A 24,250-nucleotide genomic window follows, 5' to 3' on the forward strand; every position below is an offset into this window, starting at 1 on the left:
TAAGAGGCAGGGTGCACCCCCAGCAGCAAGAGTGATGCCACCCACCTCCTTCCCTAGAACTATGCTTAGCATCACAGTGTTATGCCTAGTGTTGAACTGTGACTGTGAGCATCTGTGCTTTACCTCGGTTTATTCCGTGCATCCTATGCAAGATGGAGAAAAGCCTACGAAAAGCCTAAGAAAGGTTATGTTTTGGGGTCTGAGAATGCTCAAAATGTTATTTCATATAAATTAATGATAATCACTTCTTCTCTTTACGCTATTGAAGCTCACAAAAGGTTTCATAGAAGCACTGGGCTTTGGGACGGCCAGGGAAATCTGTGCAAGCCTGTGCTGGTCAGGCTGCGCATTTAGATGGACAAAAGCACTACTCGGCTAAGGGCAGAACTGCCAACAAGGCATGATTCCGTGAATATTTCCGTGAATGCTCAAAACTGTGTTTTTCCAAACATGTTACAAATACAGATTTTCTTTTAATAAATGTATCTTCCTTCACATGCAAATCATGTATTTTTGATTCTGAATTTCTTAACTCTTTTGAATGCGATTTTCTTTATTATACTTTATAAGTGTCTATTGCCACTCTAAAAAAGCATTGTTGATCTTTGTTTTCGCATTTTGTTACTACTGCTTACTGACTTGTAACTCATTTTAAGGTTTTTCAGCTTAATCGGAATGGATGTTTCAAATGTCCCTTCTCATTGACATAAACAGTATAAATCCCTTTCCCATATATAAATTATTTATTATAAGCAGTATTATTCTATTGTTTATTTTTAGGTATTTATTCTAGATATTCTATATATATATTTTACAGAAGGAGTATGTTTCTGTTGTCCCTTTGATAAGGGTACAATAATTAGAAAGGACGAAATATAACAAAAACATTCTGGCAGTTCATGTAGTTTGAGATACCATCCATTTTATAAACCAGAAGTGAAGAATTTCTATGCCTTGGGTTACAATCAACTTTTATTTAATAGGAAGATGTAATCATATGTGAGGGAAATTGTGAAAAGAATATAATGTGCTTAGCAAATATTTATTGAGCACCTACTATATATCTGGAAATGTCCTAGTGAGTAAGGAAAGGGTTAAGGTATAGGCAGGGAAGGGTAAGGGGGCCCTAGCTAGGCTCTATTCCTGGCAAGCAGAAGCCTAAGACAGAGTGGACAAGAGATAAGGAAACAGACCACCTGGACCTGGATCCCGGGAGTATTTGTCTTTGATGGCTACATCGTAATCACAGAAAATGACCAGACCTCAAAGAAGTAAGTCATAAAGAGTCTTGTCAATTGTCCTTCCTCAAATCAAGAGGGCACAAGAATCTCAAGGCCACAGACTTTCTGGTCAAGTTTTCAATAAAAGACAGGCCCTAAAAACCCTCAGTGACAACCCTGTTGGGACCTCTCTCATGCCTGAGAACTTTTTCTATATCCTTNTATCCTCGTTTAATAAACTTCTATCACTTTACTCACTCTCCTTTGTCGGCAAGATTAATTCTTTGACTCCATTGAGACAAGAACCTAGCTCTCACCCTTCACTAGCTTCTAGGATTTTATCAGTGAACAGAATGTTTTTAAAAGCCATAACTGGGGTACTTGGGTGGCACAGATGGTTAAGCATCAGACAGTTTCAGCTCAGGTCATGATCTCAAGATTATCACACCCCACACTCTGCACTCAACAAAGAGTCTGCTTGTGATTCTCTCCCTTTCCCTCTGCAGCAATGCTCCTCTCTCCGTCTGAAATAAATAAATAAATCTTTAAAAATAAAAGAATTAAAAAAGGAAGAGACATAACTATCATACAGTTTGTAATCTAGGAGCCATTACTAATTTAATTTAGAATAAAGTTAATCTAAATTGTTTGTTCAACCCTCTACCCAAAATTAGAAAAACATTCCATATTAGAAATAGAAGTGTAAACTCTCAAATATTCACCAATTAAGCAGGAATTAAAATGCATTAAATAAATGCATTCTCAAATAGTATCATTATATTCCTGAGTAGAATGGAGTTATTTTTCCCAATTACATGGGTCTCATTTTGTAAACGAGTTAGGACTTTTATCTCTCAGGTAAAAGTCATTTTTGGTAAGCTGAAATGTTTTGCCTTTTTGTCTAGCTCTTTCTTCCTACTTACTGATTACAATACGAAACTGAAGAATAATTTTTATTGTTTCATTTTATTAGTTTTATTTTCTACGACCTTATTTGTTTTGAGTGAATTAATGATGTTTTATATTTACCAGCAAGAAAAAAACTAAATCAGTTTTTTCTGTAATTGTGAGACTCGATTATATTTTTTAATTTAGTTTTACTTTCCTACAGATATTTGTACAGTTAATTAAAAATGCCTATCTCTATTTTACAAACACAAAATCTAAAAGAAAAAAAAATATTCCATGAAGGTCACATATACATGTGGAAAAAAATTGGCCAATTCTTAAGTTATGATAGTACAGTAAATTATATAGTGAAATCACTTCAACTCTGATAAACATATTTGAAAAAATTTACATATTTTGGTTGTCTCACATAATAAGTACCATATTTCTTTTATTGCCGTCTTTGGAAAAACAGAAAACATCATTCTGTCTCATAGTGGATGGATGAGAGGAAATGAGGAAAAAAATATACCCAGTTGTGATATTGTGATGTATAGCAATAAGTATGTATTTGGTTTCTGTCCCATTTCTGGTATAGAGCTCCTAAAGCCCTTGGGATTTCCTAAGAGAGCCGAAAGGTGTCTTTTTTTATGTTAATGAGGTGATTTAAAACCCTATCTAAAGGTGGGGGCTGGTTACCAGTAGAGCCAATCCTGTGATTAGAGGGTTGGAATTTTCAGTCCCACCCTCCCACCCCACTCCAGGGAGGAAGGAGAGATTGTCAGATTGAGTTCAATTACCAATGGCCAATGATTTTATCAATTATGTCTGCATCATGAGGCCTCCATAAAAATCCAAAAGGAGGAGAGTCAGGGAGCTTCTTGGTTGGTGAACACATGAATATTTGGGGAAGGCGGTGGGCCTTCCTACTTTGCCCTCTACGTATCTTCCATTTGGCAGTTCTTCAGTTATATCCTTCTATAACAAACCAGTAATCTGGTAAATAAAATGTTATTTTGAGTTCTGTGAGCTGCTCTAGCTTTGGAACCTCTGATATGCAGCGAATCTATCAGAAGCACAGTTAACAACCTAGGCTTGCTACTGGTATCTGCAGCAGAATGGCATGGAGGACAGTCTTGTGGGACTAAGACCCTAACCTGTAACCTGTAGAAGCTGATGTTATCTCTGGGTAGATAGCATCAGAATTGAGGAGGATTGTAGGATACCCAGCTGGGGTCCAAGAATTGTTTGGTGGGGTTGGGGACAGGGGTGGAGAAAAACCCCACACTAGGAAATTGGTACCAGAAACTTCCTGGAGTCAAAGGTTAGAAAAGATAAAATGGGCAAGAGGGAAATAGGGACTCAAAGAAAAGAAACATGCAAATTTGGAACCAGAAGTCTAAATAAGGAAGCAGCTCTGTAAACAGATTTGCTATTAATGTAACTCAACTGCTTTTCACCTATTCTATCTAGCAGCTAATCACAGTGTCTATTATGAAAATTAGTCATTTTCCCCATTAGGGCAGTGCCACCATAGAAAGCCACCACAAAGTCAGTGACTGGCTTCGTATTGGCTGACCTGGTTTCAGCTGCTGACCATTTACTAACTTTGGAGAGGGGCTGGCATTATATGGGCAACTATGAGAAAACCTTTATCTAAGCTGATATCCTGCAAATAGTCCATCTGCAATGGGCTCATCTACAAATAGTGAAGAAACCTTTATTTAAAAAAAGCTACAGAGAAGCTGTTAGCTGCACAGTAGCTGCTGGATAAATCATCAGCCACACAATTACAAATCCAAATTACACAAACCCCACTAGGATGTAAATTTTCATCATTTTTTCAAAAGATGTCAATCTTGGTATTTACAAATTTCAGATGTTATCTATTTTTTTCTCTAAATGGATTTCTATGTCATGCAGGTGTGTGTCTTTCCATTTTAAAATTATTGAAAAAAGTAGTTTCATCTCAAAACAAACTCTCTACAAAAAAAGAACATTGATAAACTACATAATAATAGATTTTATTTATTTATTTATTTTTAATATTTAGCTAAGGGGCACCTGGGTATCTCAGTCCATTAAGTGTCTGCCTTTGGCTCAGGTCATGATCCTGGGATCCTGGGATTGAGCCCCACATCGGGCTCCCTGCTCAGCAGAGAGCTTGCTTCTCCCTCTCCTCCTGCTACTCTCCCTGCTTGTGCTTTCTCTCTCTCTCAAATAAATAAATAAAATCTTAAAAAAAAAAAATTTAAAAATATTTAAGTAATCTCTACATCCAACATGGGCCTCGTACTCACAACCTCAAGATCAAGAGCCACTCCCTCTTTTTACTGAGCCAGCCAGGTGCCTCACAATATATTTTAAAAGAGTAGAAAAATCAAACTTTGAAGACCCAAAGAGCAAGAGAAGAAACGGGGGGAGAGGGAGGGGGAACAACAAAAAACAAACTTAAATTGACTAGATTCTAGTCTAGTAGGTAGAATACAAGTCTTTATTTCTTTATTCATTCAATTACTGAAGGGCATCTTGGTTCCTTCAAAGTTCTGGCGATTATGAATAAAGCTGCTAACAACATCCATGTAAAGGTTTTTGTGCAGACATGAGCTTTCAACTCCTATAGGCATATACCAAGTTCACAATGGCTGGATCTTCCTGCAAGAGTATGTTTAGTTTTATAACAAACTGCCATACTGTCTTCCAAAGCGTCCGTACCATTTTGCATTCTCACCAGCAGGGAATGAGAGTTCGGGCTGCTCCACATCTTCACCAGCATTTGGTGGTGTCAGTGTTACCGATTTTGGCCATCCTAGCAGGTGTGTACTGGTGCCTCATTGTTTTAATTTACATTTGTCCAAGATTTAAGTTGAGGAACATCTTTTCATATGTTTATTTGCCATCTGTATATCTTCTTTGGTGAGACGTCAAGGTCTTTGGCCCATTTTTCAACTGTGGTTTTTTTCCCCTTATTGTTGAATTTTAATAATTCTTCGTATATTTTGGACAACAGTCCTGTGTCAGATGCATTTTTGCAAATATTTTCTTCCAGTTTGTGGCTTATCTTTTCAGTCTCTTGAAATTGTCTTTCAGAGAAAAAGTTTTTAATTTTAGTGAGGTACAGCTTATCAATTCTTTCTTTCATGAATCATGCCTTTGGTGGTGTTTCTATTGCCAAACCCAGAGGCATCTAGATTTTCTCCTCTGTTATCATCTAGGAGTTTTATATTTTTCCGTTTCACATTTAAGTCTGTGATCCATTTTAATTTAACTTTTGTGAGGAGTGTAAGATCTGTATCTAGATTCACTGTTTTGCATGTTGATGTGCAGTTGTTCCAACATCATTTTTGAAAAAAGTCTTTGCCGCATTGTATTGCCTTTGCTCCTTTGTCAAAGATCAGTTGGCTGTATTTGTGGGGTTTACAACTTGGCTGTCTCTTCTGTCCCTTTGATCTGTTTGTCTATTCTTTTGTCAATACCATGCTGTCTTGATTCATGTAGAGCTACTTCTTTTCAGATTCTGTTGTCGCCTTTCAAGGAGGACCAATTTGCTATTACCTTTAAAAAGATACATTTATCCCTATTTAGTCTTGATTTTCTTTTTTTTTATTCACTCTTAAAAGAGATGCCTGTACTCCATATGTTCTAAATATCAACTTCTCCACTCCCTTTTACTTTTCATTTACAGCCTAAGCTCTTCAATAATATAAGTCCCGCCCATCTAATTTGAACTTTCCTCGCTCTTGAGACATCAGACTTCACTGAATCTGCTCATTCCTCTGTTTATTATCTGTCTCCCTCTTCCTCATTCTCTTTCTCTCCCCCTCCTCATTCTCTCCCTCTCTCTCATCTCTGTCTCTGTCTCCATCTGTATGTCTGTCCCTCTTTTCTTGGCTCTGTTTTTGTTGATCGACCTGATAATGTCAGTGCTGACTAGAGTTCCATTCAGGACCTTGTGCTCTTCCTGCTTTTCTGAATTCATAACAATCCTGGCCAACTAATTAATTAGGAACTACATGTACTAGGGGTTTTAACATGATGCTAAAAATTTGACACATAACATCTCACATAGCCTTCAAAATAGCCCAAGGTATTCTTATTTTTCAATGTTGCAATTACCTATTAATGTGGAAAAATACCTAAAATATAGTAGAAACAAATATCATTTTAAAAAATATCTTATGATTTTGTGGGTTAGGAGTTTGGGCTGAGCAATGCTTTGCACCGAACATCAACTTGGTGGTATTCAACTGGTAACCAATCTTACACGGAGAGTCCAAGAGGCTTTATTCACATGTCTGATTTGTGATGGGCTGGTCGGAAGGCCAGTGTCATGCGGACCACTATCCCTCTCCATGTATTTGCAGAGCTTCTCTGACTAGACAGTTGAACTTCCTATATGGTGACTCAGCGGGGTAGTCACAGTCTATACATAGTGGCTCAGGGCTTCCAAGGGGCAAGCTGCTGTCGCTAATCACCTTAAATACCAGACCCAAAATTGGCACGGCATCAATTCAGCTGCACTGTTTGTCAAAGCCAGCCCAGATACAACGTGACAAAAAGAATCCCCTCTTGCCAAAGGGAGGACTCAATATATTTTTGGCCTACTATTATCATCACTATTTTTAGTTGAAGGCCTTGAGTCTTAGCTAAGTNGGAACATCTTTTCATATGTTTATTTGCCATCTGTATATCTTCTTTGGTGAGACGTCAAGGTCTTTGGCCCATTTTTCAACTGTGGTTTTTTTCCCCTTATTGTTGAATTTTAATAATTCTTCGTATATTTTGGACAACAGTCCTGTGTCAGATGCATTTTTGCAAATATTTTCTTCCAGTTTGTGGCTTATCTTTTCAGTCTCTTGAAATTGTCTTTCAGAGAAAAAGTTTTTAATTTTAATGAGGTACAGCTTATCAATTCTTTCTTTCATGAATCATGCCTTTGGTGGTGTTTCTATTGCCAAACCCAGAGGCATCTAGATTTTCTCCTCTGTTATCATCTAGGAGTTTTATATTTTTCCGTTTCACATTTAAGTCTGTGATCCATTTTAATTTAACTTTTGTGAGGAGTGTAAGATCTGTATCTAGATTCACTGTTTTGCATGTTGATGTGCAGTTGTTCCAACATCATTTTTGAAAAAAGTCTTTGCCGCATTGTATTGCCTTTGCTCCTTTGTCAAAGATCAGTTGGCTGTATTTGTGGGGTTTACAACTTGGCTGTCTCTTCTGTCCCTTTGATCTGTTTGTCTATTCTTTTGTCAATACCATGCTGTCTTGATTCATGTAGAGCTACTTCTTTTCAGATTCTGTTGTCGCCTTTCAAGGAGGACCAATTTGCTATTACCTTTAAAAAGATACATTTATCCCTATTTAGTCTTGATTTTCTTTTTTTTTATTCACTCTTAAAAAAGATGCCTGTACTCCATATGTTCTAAATATCAACTTCTCCACTCCCTTTTACTTTTCATTTACAGCCTAAGCTCTTCAATAATATAAGTCCCGCCCATCTAATTNTGCCCATCTAATTTGAGACATCAGACTTCACTGAATCTGCTCATTCCTCTGTTTATTATCTGTCTCCCTCTTCCTCATTCTCTTTCTCTCCCCCTCCTCATTCTCTCCCTCTCTCTCATCTCTGTCTCTGTCTCCATCTGTATGTCTGTCCCTCTTTTCTTGGCTCTGTTTTTGTTGATCGACCTGATAATGTCAGTGCTGACTAGAGTTCCATTCAGGACCTTGTGCTCTTCCTGCTTTTCTGAATTCATAACAATCCTGGCCAACTAATTAATTAGGAACTACATGTACTAGGGGTTTTAACATGATGCTAAAAATTTGACACATAACATCTCACATAGCCTTCAAAATAGCCCAAGGTATTCTTATTTTTCAATGTTGCAATTACCTATTAATGTGGAAAAATACCTAAAATATAGTAGAAACAAATATCATTTTTAAAAATATCTTATGATTTTGTGGGTTAGGAGTTTGGGCTGAGCAATGCTTTGCACCGAACATCAACTTGGTGGTATTCAACTGGTAACCAATCTTACACGGAGAGTCCAAGAGGCTTTATTCACATGTCTGATTTGTGATGGGCTGGTCGGAAGGCCAGTGTCATGCGGACCACTATCCCTCTCCATGTATTTGCAGAGCTTCTCTGACTAGACAGTTGAACTTCCTATATGGTGACTCAGCGGGGTAGTCACAGTCTATACATAGTGGCTCAGGGCTTCCAAGGGGCAAGCTGCTGTCGCTAATCACCTTAAATACCAGACCCAAAACTGGCACGGCATCAATTCAGCTGCACTGTTTGTCAAAGCCAGCCCAGATACAACGTGACAAAAAGAATCCCCTCTTGCCAAAGGGAGGACTCAATATATTTTTGGCCTACTATTATCATCACTATTTTTAGTTGAAGGCCTTGAGTCTTAGCTAAGTAAATGTGCTGCATAAATTCACAAAACTAACAAATCATGAGCTGGGGTTGTCATTTACGAACTTTTCTCTTCCAAAACCATGTCTCAGTTCAGACATGTCTCTGGAATTTACACTCATGTTTCTACCTACTGACTGGGTATAATTTTGTGAATTATTCAGAATTTCTTTAATATGAACATGTTTTATAAGCAGGAAGTTAAAATAATCAAGTAAACAAACACTCAACTTTTTCCTACTTCATGGTCTCACTGTTTTTTACAATATTGCATTGTCGTCTAGTGTGGACAATGGAGAGGATTCCTAAATTTTATTGATCTCTGCAATATTCATTTGCTTATAACTATCCTCTTCCCTAGATTATAAGCTAATTGAAAATAAGTACTTCATTGAATTCCTCTTTGAGTCTCCAGCTTGAAGCATATTGTTTAGAATATATATGTGGTCATATTTGTGGAAAGAATGAATTACTATAACTGGTCTTACTTATATCAAATTAATCTGTCAAAATGAGAATTTAATAATATTTAATACACTCTTCTGTCTTTAGGAACTTGTAGTGTACCTAAAAATGCTTTATTGGAAATTCTTGGTTGTAAAACAATATTAAATTTCAGATTCTATCAACTTTTGGGCATCAATGTCTTTTAACATTCTTACTGTTACCTTTCTAGCAAGAATAATTTACTTTCGGGAGAATAACAATTCAGTCATACTTAGGGACTAGGAAGAATGGTAAATGATGATTTGAGAAAACAAAAACAAAAGTGATACATTTGTGTATCCAGACAGGGGGGAAAAAAAAAGTCAGCTCTCATTTATGTATGCTTATAACTTCAAAAATTATCCCTTCTAACTGACAAAATATCTATAAGAGGATTTTAGAATTAAGAATACATTAAAAACTTGCTGGGTTTTCAGGTATATTTTCCTTCAATACAATGATACAATATTTGATGTACAAGTCTGTGTTGTTGTACATTGTCATAAAGGGAATTGATTGAAACTATAAATAAGGTTGAATAATTTAAAAGTAATAAAGTTGGTGAGTCTCTGCCTTGGTTTCCTATGTGTTACTTTTTCATACACGTGACTTTGAAGTAACAACGAAGTAACTGATCTCACTTCAAATTCTTCTCAAGTTCCATAATTATGTCATTAGAGAAATTTACCTCTATTTGAACATGTTCAGTAACCCCACCATATTGTGTAGCTTAATATTCTGAGAAGGAAGGGTTTGAAATGTTATATGAATCGTTGGCTGATTGCACTTGATCTGAAATTGCCTGCTCATTACCATCCAAATCATTGGCAGCTTATCAAGTCAACTCCAGTGATGAAAATGAAGCATATGTCACCATACCATACATGTAGATGTGCTTGGACAAATTTAGCATTTTTACACATAAGATATTAAGGAAATATTTTTAAATGATAGTTTAGAAAATAAAACTCAAAGTGAATATTCTATTATTTACTAAAGTCGGCTGTATTTTTGCACTAGTCCAAAATCTGNCCTAGTCCAAAATCTGAGTGTTTCTTTAAGGCACATATCATTTCTGCTTTTCTAACTACTTCAATTTAATAAATATTTAATAATAATTCAGTTGTTTTCCACAACATTACAACAGGGTAACAGCAGATGCACATAAAATATAATGCACAATTGAATTAAAGTAGATAGTGTAAAGAAGTCTCCCAAATTGTTGTAAAAGTTGATAAAAAAAAGTTTTACATTAAGTGTTACATTATAACAATATAACAAATGAAATAAAGTATATGATAAAACAATAAAGTCTATCAGACAAATTTATTTGATTTGGCATTATTTTGACATATGACATTGACATTAGTAACAATGGCTCCTGGTTCCATGGTAGTCAAGTTTTTCAGAGAATTCAGTAATTTGTTGTTTGGCACATAAGAACTTCTGTGTCTCAATAAAAACATGTTGGAGGAAGAAATCAATGAATAAGTGAAGCATAGACATCACTGTTTTTTCTAAGTTATTAATATATTCTGAATCTAAAAACAACCCTTGTCTGATAAAATGACATAATTCAGAGTGGTTTGGTTTCTAGAAGCTTGTNGTTTTACATTACGTGTTACATTATAACAATATAACAAATGAAATAAAGTATATGATCTACGTTGTACTAAAGATAAAACAATAAAGTCTATCAGACAAATTTATTTGATTTGGCATTATTTTGACATATGACATTGACATTAATAACAATGGCTCCTGGTTCCATGGTAGTCAAGTTTTTCAGAGAATTCAGTAATTTGTTGTTTGGCACATAAGAACTTCTGTGTCTCAATAAAAACATGTTGGAGGAAGAAATCAATGAATAAGTGAAGCATAGACATCACTGTTTTTTCTAAGTTATTAATATATTCTGAATCTAAAAACAACCCTTGTCTGATAAAATGACATAATTCAGAGTGGTTTGGTTTCTAGAAGCTTGTGTTGTTATACCATTCCAGAAGAAAAGGTGTGAATATGAGTGAAGGGCCTCATCTGTCCCTGATTTTAGTGCAAAGAAAAAAAATAAAAGAGGCAAATGTATAAGACTCTTGAATTTTCCAGAATGCTAAAGGGCCAGGATTGGAAGTGTTCTGTGCTTCCATGCTGAGGTCGGGGATGTTTGACTGTGGCTGTTTATTGCAACATGCTACCCAGCGCAGAATATAATTTGCAGATGTTTATTTAAAAGAAGAGATGGAGTTATACTTTAGCAGTTTCTTCCAAGAGAAGTGTATTACTTATTTTGTGAGCATATTCAAGTGAACTGCAATTATTAAAATTGAAAATACATGGCAGAAAATACTTTCAGTGAAGATTCTATGCTGGATCAAGGACTCAGTGAAGTGATTTAGACTTGCTGGTATCACTACTTCTCAAGCATAGTCAAATTAATGATCTATATAACTAGATTTTACCATTTACAGATATGAATCTGAGGCTATTCAGAAGGCAGTAAGTCCAAAACCCTTATAACCAAGAGTTCTTTAGATTGAAAAACCATAAATCTATACATTTTTATATAGAAGAGTCTTTAGAGGAAACTGCCAGGCAATTATTTCTGTGACCATGAAATGGCACAGAATGCAAACTATCTTAAAATGTATATTTTACATAGATGGAAAAGAGTATTGTGCTTCAATTCAGGAATGATGAAAGCCATTGCACTTACTTAAGCAACTAGAAAATCATCAAGAGGATGATTAGGAAAATCTCTGAAGACTTTGCATTTTAATGAGACCATAATTAATCATCCAACTTTCACCAAACAAAAGTTTTAGCCTATGATATTCAGAGCTCATTAAAGAAACATGATGTTTTGAAGAAAATGCAATGATATTTTAAATTAAAGGTTAAGTGTTACAGTAGAAATAAGACATAAACTGAGGAAATCTTAAGTAACATAGCAGTGGTAATGAACTTTGTTGTATGATTAGAAAAACAGTATTCTGTAATATATATGGACTGATTGTAAAATAGTGGTTCCAAGAAGAAAAAAAATCTCTATCCTATAAACAAGTTAGTAAATGTGAAAATTATATCACACACTTAATTTTAACATATGTAGACCTTAAAAATAATTATTTAGAAAATCATTGCATAGCCATCAACCTCTGATACCTCTTATCACAATGATGGCAATAAATTTCAATTACTTTTTATAGAAATATATGTGGTAAAAATGCATTCTATTTTAAAGTAATTTATGCATTTTCAATGAGGTTCCATTTTGTTATTTCTGAATAAAGAGTGTAAAACTTTGAACCAGGTGTGAAAATTAGCATATACACCTTTCCAGGATCAAAAAGAACTTGGGGCCTAAAGCAGAAAGCCTAGGAGAAATTTCATATATTTCCCCATTTTTTCTTAGTTTAATGGGGAAAAAATATATCTTCAAGGAAACTTTGGCTTGAACTCAAAAGTTTCCAGCAAAGTTCGAATTCTCAGTTTGAAAATTAAGGGAGCGCCTATCAGGGGATTGTTTCTGTAAGGCAACAATCTGTCAAGACATCCTTAAAGACAGAAAGAGATATTGGAATATCAATAAAATGTCGTTAACCTCATATGCCATTTGGTTAGAATCTTTGCTGTTCTCTTTGTAAGTATTTTTGAAGTCAGTAGTAAAGCCTGCATGAAGACTAGGAGCAGGGGGCTGGGATTGATTGAGGGTGTCATTGGACTACTCCTCAGACACCTCCATGTCTTGAGTTCTGTAGACACCAGGGAAGGAGAATGGGGAGGAGGTGAGATCCTTCCTATAAATAAATTTGTAATCTTAATGATTAACCAACTAAGCAGTAAATACATTCCTTTAATAAACCCTCTAAATTGTGATCCCTGCTCCCTGAATCCCCTAAATTGGGACCCTTCACTCTGATGTGAAAGATAATTCATATCAATGTTATTTAACATACATGAGAAGTTTAAAGATGAGAACTGTTTCGTCGAATTTCCAGTCACCATTCCCTTGCACACAGGCTCTTTTTTTTTTATTATTAAGATTTTATTTTTGTAATCTGTACACCCAACATGGGGCTTGAACTTAGAACCCTGAGATCAAGAGTTGCATGTTCTACCCACTGAGCCAGACAGGTGCCCCAGCCCCTTCCTTCCTTCCTTCCTTCCTTCCTTCCTTCCTTCCTTCCTTCCTTTTTCTTTCTTTCTTTCTTTCTTTCTTTCTTTCTTTCTTTCTTTCTTTCCCAATATACTTAACGTTTAGTGGTTTCTTTCTTTCTTTCTTTCTTTCTTTCTTTCTTTCTTTCTTTCCCAATATACTTAATGTTTAGTGGTATATTTCAGGTGTACAGTACAGCGATTCAACAATTACATACATTAATCAGTGCTCATCACAGTAAGTGTACTCTTAATCCCCTTCACCTATTTCAACCACCCTTTCATTCCCTCCACTCTGGTAGCCACCAATTTTTTCTCTATATTTGACTCATCTTTTTGGTTTGTTTATCTTTTTTCCTTGTTTGTTTTATTTCTTAAAATTCCACATATTAGTGAGATCAAATGGTATTTGTCTTTCTCTGACTGAGTTATTTCACTTAACATTATACCCTCCAGATCCATTCATGTTGTGGCAAATGGCAAGGTTTCATTCATTTTTGTGGCTGAGTAATAGTCCATTACATATACATTCCATAATATATTACATATTCCAATATATAAATAGTATATATTCCAATATATATATTTATATATTATATGTTTCAACATATAGTATATATTCCATTATGTATCTATATATCTATTATATATAGATAGATATAGACACACACAGACACACACACAGAAACACACACACACACCACATCTTCTTTATCCATTCATCCATTGATGGACACATGGGTTGCCTCCTTAATTTGTCTATTGTAAATAATGCTGCAATAAACATAGGGATCTATATCTGTTTTGGATTTGTATACTAGGCTCTTCAACTGTTGCTTTACATAATGCTCGTGAAGCTTATTTTGTCTTGCTATGCATAATAATTATGCTATATATATATATATGTATATATTTAAACTCTATCAAATAGACTTCAGTGCCTTTCTTCTGTTAATGCTTTTTATTATTGACTTTGCTTCCCAGGTCTAAACATATTAAAAAAATATTATATTGGCACATAAGATGGAGACATTAAGTCCACTGCTCCCATGTATATGTAAATTCTCACTCCACCCAAGGACTAATAGGGTAAATTTCACTGACTTAACTTTACTGGGAGTTATCATTAAGTTTAACTACAAGGGGCACCTGGGTGGTTCAGTTGGCTAAGCATCTGCCTTCAGCTCAGGTCATGATCTCAGGGTCTTGAGATCTAACCCTGCATGGGGCTCCCTGCTCAGCAGGGAGTCTGTTTATCCCTCCCCCCTGCTCATGCTCGCTTATTTAATAAATAAATTAATTAATTAATAACATCTTAAAAAATGTTTAACTACAACATGGGTGTACTCTTCTATTTCCCTTCTTGCGACCAATTTCCCAACAAAATTTTCTTTGAGCTTTATATACCATTATATAGGGTTTAGTATCATTGGCTACTTGTTCTCATACCTAGTCCCATTCGGAAAAAATGAGTTATTTGGAAAATGTTCAAGGAAAGGAATGTGTAAGCACAATATACTCTTTAATTACCAATTAATCTATGGCAACATTGCTCAGAAACAAAGGTCTTGGCACACTACTTTGTCACCATCACTTGTGAGTTTATAGCTAGTAATTTATTTCTAACGACAAGAGAAGTAATGCAATTTATACAAAGCTTATTAATAAAACAGAACATATTAAAATTTTCCAAATAATATTATTCTTAATTGCTTTCTGATGTGTTTTATTAAATTGAAGAATTGGTGCTCACTGCGAATTTGATGGCAACCAGAATCTACCTTTTTGATATTACAGCTATACAGAGTGACAGTTCAAAAACACAGTGAATAGCTTCTTGTTCTATGAGATTCTACAGTTCTATGAAATCTTACAGTGTAAGATTATTCTACAAATAATCTTAGTTTGCACGTGGGAATGACTGTTCTGTGTCTGAGCCACACAATCCTAGTTAGAGGTAAAAGAAATGAGACTCACTGGGCTTGTGGTATTAGTCTTACTTTGAGCTGTGTTCTTATAGGCTGGTTTTCTGAATATTTATTAGATAATTTTAATAGCTCCCAGTTGTACTTGTGAAATTTATGTATCCAAACAGCTGTAAGTTGCCTGAAGTTGTGATTGTATCTACAGTTTAAATAATTGTTTAATACCAAATAGCTTATTAAATCATATAGGGAACACATCAATATTTTTCAAACATTAAATAGAGAGTAAGAAAGAAAAATCTCTGATTCACTCATTATAAAGAGATCAGAATTCAAGTCTGAAAATTCCTCAACTAGTTGGTCAATGGGGAATACTTGAATGTTCTTGTGTTACATTTATAATACATTTAACTTTAGAGTTGGAATAACTGAGTGAAAAATAATGTGAATAAGATATTGGGGGGGGAAGGCATCCTATTCAACACAAACATATTGGCACCTAATTTGTACAGCTAATTGTCCAGGTGCTAGTGAGCAAACAAGTTCCCTTATATCTTAGAGGTTATGGCACTGTATAAGTCTTTTCAAGTGTGATTGGTATTGTAGTATAGTCTTCTTCTCTATACATGTAATGTAGAGGACCCCAAGTAGAAAGTCATTCAAATAACTGTAGTGGGAGGAAAACACGAGAAAAGTAATCTAGGCAGATGGCACAGCATGTCTGTAGTCCTCGTCTGAGAGACAGCATGGTATACACAATGACTGAGCAAGAGCGACAGTGATGAATGACAGGTTGAAAAATAGGTTAAACTGGAGGTCCAGTTCAAATTTTACTAAGGAGTTTGGAGATATTATTCTAGGGCACTGGGAATCCATGGAAAGTTTATAAATAAATACAGAGTATTATCATTATTGATTTGGAAAGGAAGAGCCTGGCTACACCTGTGCATCTCACAGATGGACAAGAGCGAAGCAAGGTTAGCAATTTGGAAGAAAGAGATGATAATGACTTAGATTACAGTGACAGTAGATTGATAGAAGTAGCTGGATTATGGAGATATTTGGAGATACAACTGCTATGATTTGGGCTTAGATGGTAGGATTAAAAGAATGAAAAATTGTTTAATGTTTATTGCTCTACATAAATGTAACAAGTACTAATGAAAAGTCAAGTTAACAATCGACAGGAAGGTTCACTGAATTTTGAAACAGGAAGGAGTACATTATAGGCAACCTTATAATGATAATGTGTCAAATCACATGTGGAAGAATCATGTGTTTTTACACCAGTATGTCCCTCCAGTCAGGTTTTGGTGAAAAGAGAATCTATGGGAGTATGGTTTGGAAAAGACACAACAGAAATGAACTTCCAGAATTCAGCGGGGGTAGGAACATCCTGCTGTGATAGCAAACCTGACTGGGAGGGACCTGCACCTGAACCACCTGAACCTGGATTGGCATAATTATGGTTATTATACTTAACAGAAAGGCAACCTTAATAATCAATTATCTGCAAATGGTCTTTTCTGGTCTCCCCACAGTGATCATAATCATCATATATAGCTTATTTCAAAATATTTCTAATATCTTAATTTTAATGCAGAAACACTAAATCAGAATACTTCTTAGTGAACCCGAGAATATATATTTTCCAGAAGTTTATTTTGACTGGGAAAATTTAGAAAATATTGGTATAGTTCATAAAGATCCATTGTTATGTGTAATCATGATGGATCTAGGTATTAAACTGATAAAACAGTAAATTTTTATTTAGCTTCTCTGCCATTTTTTTCTTCTTTTGACTTAATAGAGTAAGTAAAGCATGTGTGACATATCTAGGTCTCCTATGGATGCTAAGCAATTGCTAGTAGGAGATTTTTGGAGCAAAGCCAAAGTAACCTCAGATACTCACTTGAAGGAAAGTTATGTTTAATACCATAGAGCTTCACTTGAGACTGAACATCTGGCTGTGAAACTTTGGGTAATCTAGGATGCATGGTGTTCATAAGGAGACTGATGCTTTCTACTCTTCCTCACCACAAAGTAGGTCTTCCCCCATCAGTGTCATGTTATGAATTGTGTGTAATCTAGATGTGGCAAAAACTGAGAATGTACTAAAGTTCTATTAATGTGTACCTATAATCCTCGTGTTCCTTTTTCTCTACCACTACAAGTTACCTCTCAGTTCAAAATTGATTCTCTCGACTTTTACTTCATTGCTTAGAAATGACAGGAAAAAAAAAAATCCTGAATTACAGATGGTTCTGAATGATACACTTGCACTAGTTGGAAGTGGATGATTTTGGAATCATACCGAAAATGAAAAATTCTACATTGATCAACTTTTGTCTGCTTTTTCTGGAGTTGTTCCATATTTCTTAATCAAATTATTTTTGTTTTAACTGCCCCTCTACTAACATAGAAATGTGAATTTCTAAATCACATATAGTAGATCACGTATAGTAACAACATACTGTAATTAACATCTCCAACGAGGACACAAGAAAAAATAAAACAAGAAAAATATGTTCAGACCTCTGAAGTAATAGCCTTGGTTGCTCCTTGCTTAGGCGTTTTTAAAAAATGGAAGTATGTGTAGGCAGGGAGTGAAGGTAGGTGGGAAGGAAACACTTAGTGATTGGCAGTGTTTCTAACTTTTTCCCCTGCAGATATTAAAATACATAGGTCTTTATGTATTAGGTGGAGGGGGTTGTTGTTGTTTGTATTTTTGTTTTTTACTTTTCTTGGCTTATTGTTAGGAGTTCTTGCTCTAGTTGATAATGTAGTTGAATTAGGAAGAAGGAAAGTAAGCTACCTGTAAGTTATTCAGTGTAACTGAGAAATCATATATAATAACATATATATGTTATTAATATGATACATAGTGTGTATATAATAACATCTATATATGTTATTTTTGCAGCATGGATGCTTTATTTGAGATGTTCGCATCTGTGCTCTGGTCATTTCCTAAGTGCTTTGGATTTGCTGATGGCCAAGCTCTACACATTTTTTCCTCCACAAGAAGCATAAATATTGTTTGGAGAAATTGGTTGCAGAACATTTTATACGCTGACAGAGTTACAGACTGGATGATATCTTGGGTCCTTGACAGGAAATAATTGCTAGCAAAATCATGTGGTGTAATACTGTTTATGTTCCTATTTCTAGTGTTGTTATTATTTTTTTAAATTTATGTTCCAACTCATTCTAAAATCATTTGAGGTGCCTTATAAAAAACAGCACAATTTTTGTAAAACCACAGACTTTCTCACAGTTAAAAACACAAATAATCAAAGAGAAAAAGGAAAAGGGGGAAGGAAAACTGTATGTTACAAAAACACAACAGAGAAAAGTGAATTTAAAAATTTAAGTATTTTTGACTACAACTTAAAGAAAACACATGTACCCTGTATATCTCATAGGATGAATATGATTTCATTTTGAAAAATAAAAATTATACAGCTTGCCTTTTATTTTTCTTACCCTAATTGATGGTCTTGTGCATTTGCGAGGAGATAGGCTAAAGCTTTAACTGCGGGTGGAGGTAGAATGTGTCTCAGAGAGCTCCTCCAGAGCTGCATCCCAACTTCAATAATCTTGTTAATATGCTAGTAAGATTTGTTACATAGCTCAGTTCTGTTTTCAGCTGTAGCATTTTATTAGGCCTCGCTTAGAAATATTACTCGATACAAAAATCATCATGTGTGAAGTTTAATTGAGAGGTGAATCCAGGATAATATAGGGGAATGAAAACAAATGGGGAAGTAAGATAAAGGCAAAAGAATGATTAAAAGGCATTGATGAGCACTTTATTGCTATGGCTAACTGGACCTTTATCCCACTGGGAACCTCTGGGAAACAGCATGGAGCCCAGAGCGTAGAGAAAGTAGAGGTATTTATCCACCAACTCAAATGTATCCTTGGCTGAGTGCTATACCCAGGGTTGTTAATTACTGGCAGTGCTCATCTATCCCACCTCTGTTCCTAATGAGGGTATAGAAATGTATTTGACTTTGAGTCTAGGATTTTAAATTTTATTTTTCTTAGTACCTCCAAAATTATAAGTCCTGCTTGGCAAGGCAAATTTTTTTGTCCTTTTGAAATCTCGTTTTGAGAAATTCCATTTGATCCATCATAGCTTGGGTTAAAATATATGGCATTCTGTTTTCCAAATTTTATACTGCAAAATGGAGCTGTATTGTATTAGCCATAAAATGATTTTTAAAAATTATTATATCAAGGCACGATTAAAAACATACAGAAGAATGAATTAGAGAAATGAAGGAAATATTAGGGAATTAGCCCACAATAACTATTGTAAAACATTTATTTTATTTAAAATTATTTTATGACTAGACATGACACTGAAAACACTATAATGATGTTTTTATTTTAAAATAATTTCTATTCATCTCCAGTAAAAGTATCACTGAAGTGAAATGTATACAAAGAAAATTGTACATATATAATTTGTATAGCTGGATGGATTATTACAAAGTAAACACACTACATGGTAAATACTCAAATCAAGAGATATGCAATAATATTATCAGAACCTCAAAAATATGCAATGTGTCTCATTCCAGTTACTACCACAACATAACCTAGACTTCTAACAACATAGATTCTTATTGCTATTTTTGAAATTCATATAAATAAAGTACTAAAATATATATTCACTTATAGTTGTTTTCACTCAACAATGTTTTTAAGATCCATCTGTGTTATTGTATAGAGATGTATCATCATTCCTTGTCCTTGTTATTTAGTATTTCATGCTATAAATAGATCAGTATTTATTTAACCATTCAGTGGCGGATGGATAACAAAGGTATTTGTGCATATTTTTGATAATACACTTATGAATAGTGCTGCTTCAGAGATATGGTGCATTTGTTTTGGTGAATACATTCTCATTTGTATTGAGAATAAATCTGGATGTGAAATCCTGGGTCCTAGGTAATGCTAATATTGATTTTAAGTAGATACTTCCAATTTTCCAAGGCAGTTGTAGTAATTTATACACTCACTAGCAACTATGTGAATCTCAGTTGCTCAGTAATTTTTTTTTTCATGTTTCAGGTTTTTATTTAAGTTCTAGTTAGTTAACATATAGTGTAGTATTAGTTTCAGGAGTAGAATTTAGTGATTCATTACTTGCATATAACACCCAGTGCTCGTCACAACAGGTGACTTCCTTAATATCTATCACCCATTTAGTCCATCCACCACCCACCTCCCTTCCCGCAACCCTCAGTTTCTTCTTTATCGTTGAGAGTCGGCTTTTTGCTTTGCCTCTCTTTTCCCCCCTATGTTCATCTGTTGCTTCTTAAATTCCACATATGAGTAAAATCATAAGGTATTTGTCTTTCTCTAACTGGCTTATTTTGCTTAGTATAATACACTCTAGCTTTAACCATGTTGTTGCAAATGGCAAGATTTCATTCTTTATTTTTGTTTGAGTAGTATTCTAGTTGCTCCATGATTTAGCTAATACTAAGTATTGTCAGCATTTGTCATTTTAAACTTTGTAAGTATTCTATGGAATTACATTTTAAAGTATTAAAGAAGTCAAGCAACATTAAAAATGTGCTTACTGGCCTTTTAGATGTCCTTTTTTGAAAAATTGCCCATGTAAATCTTTTGCCTGTTCTTTTTTAAATTAAGTCCAATATTCCTATTTCTTTATTATATCTACATCCTTTTTCAGATGTGTATATTCACAAATACATTCTTTCAAAACTCCTTTTCCTTCTTTTTTACTTTCTTAATGATACCTGTTCATGAACATAATTTCTTAATTTTAATGTAGTATGATTTATCATTTTTTTTCCTTTATGGTAAATGCTTTGTCCATGCTAAGAAATCTTTACCAACTACATCATAGTTATAAATATATATATTTTTTGTTTTTAAGTAGAAGTATCTCTTTTTATACAGCTTACATTTAGAACTACTAACTTTCCTAAATTGATTTTTTGATTATAGTGTTGGGGAATGTTTAAGAATAATTTTGGTTCTATTTAATCAGCCAAGCAAATCTATTGAAAGGACTATCCTTTCTTTACTGCACATGAATGCTGGCCAACAATGTCCCAAATCAGATGACCTTGCACGTGTGGATCTATTCCTACTCATTACTGTGTTCCACAGGCCTACTTGTATATGTCTACAGAGACCTGCAGTAATAATTTTCATATGTTATTCCTACTTCATCTACTATCTTCATGTATCTCTCTTTTACCTAAGACAAATTATTAACCTCATAATCAAACAATGTGACCATAATAAGATCCAAAGTACTGGCTATTGTGTAAATATAGCTCAGCATCAAGAACCAAATCAGCCAAAATACCATACATTTTTATTAAAATATAAATTGAGTATATTTTATATCAGCAAGTTTAATAATAATGAGCTGAGACAATATCAATAAACATTATATTAAATGCGTGAACCTAGATAGCATAAATTTGAAAGTCCCAAGAACAATCAAGAAATAGATAAAAAGGCACCTACCAGAAATAAAGTAATAGTGAACAAAAATTAGAAAGAATAGCTCAATTTTAGAGATAATTTAATGTTGAAATAAGCATATTTTTGATGCAAAAAACTTCACTTAATTACAGAACTATATTTTTGGGTTTCATAACAAATTCAGAACATTGAATATACATGTACACACATGTATATAAATACAACATATTACAAATAAATATATGAAAAATATAATAATAAAATAATGCCTTAATAATAAAACTAAGCTAAGATCTATTCTTAAAAATCACCTAAATGTTCTTTGGACCTTGAAGTAAATCTAGGACTTTGTAGCAGGACATTTTCCAATGCCCAGGACTTTTTGTATAGCAGATGAAAATCCATGGGAGAGTGTCCAGAAGAGGGTCAGTTCAGCAGGGCTGGGGTGTTCAAACCTGCACTTTCATAAGAAAGTCTTGTTTTCAGGACTGGCCTTTTGGCAACGTCTAGGAAATAAGTATAAAGTTCAAAATAATCTGTCTAATAAGAATGTTTCTGTACAGCTGAAGCCTTGGGTCACACGGTATTACTGTGACCAGGTAGCTTATGCTAACAACGTTATGGTGAACACCTGCTTTTGCCCTAGGGGTCTGGAATCTGAATGTCTGAGGTTAATGATGAACATACTACACGCTTACATGACTTTGCAATAAAAAATCTGGACAAGGCCCAGGTGAGCTTCATTGGTTGGCAACACTTAGCTTATGTTGTCACACATCATTCTTGGAAGAATTAAACATGTCCCATGAGACTCCACAGGGAGCAGACACTTGGATCTTACACCTGGTTTCTCCCAGGCATTCTCCATGTGCTCACCTTTTCCCTTTGCTACTTTAAATGTAAAATAAACTGGCCCCGAGGATAGCAGCTTCTGAGTCCTATCAGTCTTTCTAGCAAATTATTGATACTAATGGTGGTCTTGGGGATTCTCTATGTAGGTAATGACAAAGGATTTATCAGAATAATTACCTTCTACAATTGCCCATATTAATAAAACTAGTGAAAATCAGAATGCTGGCATATATCACTACTGAAATACAGACAATAGAAAACAGTGAGTTTATTTTGTGCAATTGAAACAAAATTTCTCATTTCTGAGACTTGGCCCCTTAAATCAATATATTTCTGATGTATTACTCTACTAGTTATATACCCCTTGATTTATGTTTACATGATATCTATATTAATGTTTGTCTACATTTCTCTTTACTTCTGTAAGTACTATGTTCTTGAATATACCTCCATATGCAAATTGGAAATTCTAGTTAGTACCAAAAAAATGAAATACAAGTTAAAAGGTTAGGGTTATCTGAAAAAAAGTAATGAAACTAACATTATTTCCAGATGATGTATCTGCATATATAGGACAAAGAAACTATAAATACACTATTAGAATTAAAAGGGAATCTAGAAAATTGATTGAATACAACTCAATTAAAAAATTGATTTCCATACATTACCAATAACTTTTAGAAAATGAAGTTACTAAAATAATATAGTTTGCAATTGCATTAACCTTTAAATTCATTTTACCAAATACAAATGTAAAAAACTAAGAGCTTTATAAAGAAATTTCAATACATTATGGAGAATAATTAAATAAATTCTCAAGAAAACGAAAATTCTTTGTGGATTGATTGAATAATGTAAAAATATATTTTATACTTAAATTTTTAGCTATACATTCAGTGCAGGCCCAATCAACATTTCAGCAGATTCTCCTTATACAATTTAACAAAGGAATTATAAATTTTACACAGATATGAAGAGGATCAATAATAGAAAGTGAGCCTTCTATAAGAAGGGAAACAAATTTGGAGAATATAGGGCAACAAATAGCACGATTTGTTAAAAATCTAGAATAATTATATCAGTACTATGACACACTGTCTAGCACTGTCTCATGCACTAGGATAGACAAAGAGAAAAAGTGCAAAACAGAATGAAATAGAGGTACAAACCAAAACCCAAAAATATATGTTTATCTAATTTATGATAATGGTAATATTGCAAGGCAGGTTAAAATTATAATTCTTTTAAACAAATAATAACAGGTCAAATAGATATCTGCATGGAAAAATATTAATCACAACCCCATTCTATACCATGTACCAAAATCAATTCTGGATAAATTACAGATCTTAACCTGAAAGTAAAACAATAAAACTCTTTGTCAAAAAATGCCAATAAGGAGGGAAAAAGAAAATCTAAAAAGCTAGGCAAGATATTCTCCATATAAGTAAAACAAAGGGCTTGTAACAAGATATAGAAAGATAGATAGATAGACCAATAAGAAAGAAGCCTGCAATCCAATAAGAAAGTGGTAAGAACTTTTAACAGTCACTTCACAAAAGTGTACAATGAGATAGCCAATAAGAATACCAAAAGATGTTTAAGTACATTATACATCAGAGTTGATGCAAATTAAGACCACAGTAAGATACCACTAGACACATACCAGAACAACCATGGTAAGTGAAATAAACCAGGCACGTAAGAATAAATACTGCCTGATTCTAATTACATATGGTACCTAAAATAGTGAAACTCATAGAAGAGCTTAGAACAGTGGTTACCAGAGGCTGGAAAGGAGCAGGAAATGAGAAGTT

The sequence above is a fragment of the Ailuropoda melanoleuca genome, chromosome 1 (genome assembly GCF_002007445.2).
Source record: "Ailuropoda melanoleuca isolate Jingjing chromosome 1, ASM200744v2, whole genome shotgun sequence".
In the NCBI taxonomy this organism is placed as follows: Eukaryota; Metazoa; Chordata; class Mammalia; order Carnivora; family Ursidae; genus Ailuropoda; species Ailuropoda melanoleuca.